Source organism: Salvelinus sp. IW2-2015, linkage group LG32, assembly GCF_002910315.2.
Source record: "Salvelinus sp. IW2-2015 linkage group LG32, ASM291031v2, whole genome shotgun sequence".
In the NCBI taxonomy this organism is placed as follows: domain Eukaryota; kingdom Metazoa; phylum Chordata; class Actinopteri; order Salmoniformes; family Salmonidae; genus Salvelinus; species Salvelinus sp. IW2-2015.
The window spans coordinates 14,172,786-14,175,325 of record NC_036871.1 but is presented as its reverse complement, the minus strand read 5'-3'; the positions used below and the strand labels follow the sequence as shown (position 1 = coordinate 14,175,325).

The following is a 2,540-nucleotide window of genomic DNA, read 5'->3' as shown; positions in this document are numbered from 1 at the left end:
ATCAGTTGTCTTCTTTGGTGCAAATAAATCCAACTCAAACTAAATCACCATAACTACTGGTTTACAGTAACAAAACAAAACATCTTCATGGAAGTATTTTAATCTTCACGATAAAGCTGAAATTGCTACTTTTAGTCGACACCTACTCTCAAACTCTGAGACAAGGATATACACAATTAGGACTCTGGTTGTCTATGTTCTCCCAATCCCTCAGGCACTTTAGGTTGAAATAAAAACACAGGGAATCCAAAAGTGAGTGATTACTGCACAAAAAAATGCAGGTTTGACTTTATTTCTTTCAAACACATTAGAAACTAAAAATAAGAACACAATTCTTCACATTGTTGTTGCCTGGAGACGTTTTTCTGCCAAAAGAAAGGAACCCAAATGGAACAGAGAAGACAGCCATCATCAACACTATTAAACATAAGGGCTTAAAAAACACCTAGTTATTGTTTCATAAATAGGCGCAGCATGATGAACAGACTTGATGGAGAGAAAGAGAGAGAGCGATGGAGCGATCAGAAGAGCGATGACAAGCCAGATGTCAGGGTTATATATTGCCACTCTGCCAATCTGTCTCTACCAATCTCCTTCTCTCATTATCAGACACTTTCTGCTGATAAAGAAAAGCAACTTCAGATACAGGAGGTTGATGACAATCCATATCATCAATATGCCCAGAAGTTGTACAAAAAAAGGATTTTGTCCTTGTACAAAACAAAACTTGTTTTTATTTGTCTACTTTCACAAAACTCATATTTTGTGATGTTTTCCAGGTAAAGGGCAGCCAACGTTTACGACGTTATTTCAGAGGATGAAAACAACTGATTTACCAAGTTTTATCTTACAAATATCATTATATTGACAATTCTTACGCCCAAAAGCATCCAAACAGCTATAAAAGCTGTTCAATCAATTTCCCTTATTCTTTGATAGTTAAATTAAAACCGGTGTGATCCAATTCACAATCACACCGCACTTGGGGGAAAAAAAGCTTTTGTTTTTATACTCTAGGAGTAAGAGTAAAACAGAAATCTATGTACAGCTTGAGGTGATGGCTACACTAACCAGCCGAGGCATAGTCCACAGAGGATCCTATGAACATCATCATCATCAGTTTAGAAAGAGCAACACAACACTGCTCAAAGACACACAACAGTCTCTAAGGCAGTCCAGTAGCAGAGAGAGAGAGCCAGAGATTAAGAGAAAGAGGAAAGAGGTATAGAAATATAATAGGTGTTCTTTATTTATTTTTTCAAATGATAAAGATCTTGTTTTTCCTTTCAAAATAAAAGTAATTTTGGGGTTTTGGTTGACATCTTGCTATGTGTGGGAAAAAAAGACCCAAGAGCCCCTAAGTGCTAAATTAACTTCTGGGATTTGAACAATGGTCTTAACATAACGCTTTTACGTCACCAGCTTGTCTTCCTCAAAACACAACCCAGTGACATATCAGTAACGATCCAATGACACGTCAGTAGAGAGGACAGTACTGCCTATTCTTTCACATCTCTGAACACATTTATTTGTGCCTTTATGGGCATACATTGCAAAGTCCAAAAACATTAACTTGACATTTGTATCTAATATCAGGTGAGGGTAGAGTGTGGGTCACAAAGAATCCAAAACCCACTCATGACATCAGTATGATTATTTTCAAAGTAGATCACAAAGAACCAAAACATATCAAAATATGGATGTTTTGGAAAATGTGCTTCTGCCTTTCTTGTTTGAGTGACGGTCAGATGGTTTGGCCAGAGTGGGGGGTGGTGGTCAAGGAGTTTCTGCTGGGGTTGAGGGCAATGCCTTGGTCCAGTGAACGCAGAGTGGGACCGAATGTGGACCAGGTCAGGTTGCAGTCTGTTCCGGGGGTGGTTTTGTGGAGGTTAGAGGTCAGATCAGGTCAGGAACAGAGGCTTGTCTCTCTGAAGAGCTCTGAAAGAAGAGGAGATGGAGGAACCATGAGGAATAATAATAAAATAATAATCAATCAATCAATAATAATCAATGTCTCTTAACATGTGTTGAGACCCTTGCATTTGTGTTGTGAAATACAATTAAAATAAGAGTTTGATTGATTGATTGCAACTTGGGTTCAGACTGGAAGAGTGAAACAAAATCACCTACTCCTGGAATACAGAGCTTGCTCAATGGAGATTCTCCATTCAAAGTACTTCTTAGTTCATAATTGGACCTCATCTATTTCTGGGAAACCTGCCCTAAAGGTCACACAGAGTATAAACTCCGTTCATACTCTCATATCTGCTGTGTTTCTCTATTGTCATACTATATAATAATGATGAGTATTCTGAGTGTGTGTGTGTGAATAGAATAATGGGTGTGTGTAGAGCTGTGGTGGTCATGAAATCTTGCCAGCCAGTAACTGTCATGCAAATAACTGTCAGAGTGAGTGAGAGTGAATTCCTACCCGTTGCCGCAGTATTCGCTGGTCCAGTCGAGGTGCTGGCTGGGCCCATTCCGACACACCTGTCTGTAGTCCATGGATGGGGACAGTCCCTGCCCACCGGACGAGTTGA

The 2,540-nt window shown here is 39.4% G+C and overlaps 1 long non-coding RNA gene across 1 annotated transcript; it reads right to left on the bottom strand.

Annotated features, from left to right (window-relative positions):
- Positions 1-253: 253 nt before the first annotated feature.
- On the bottom strand, positions 254-2,540 carry LOC111956744 (uncharacterized). The gene is made up of 2 exons (XR_002876311.2): positions 2,432-2,540; positions 254-1,938 (listed from the first exon to the last, which is right to left on the bottom strand). It is a non-coding gene; the product is annotated as an uncharacterized lncRNA (long non-coding RNA).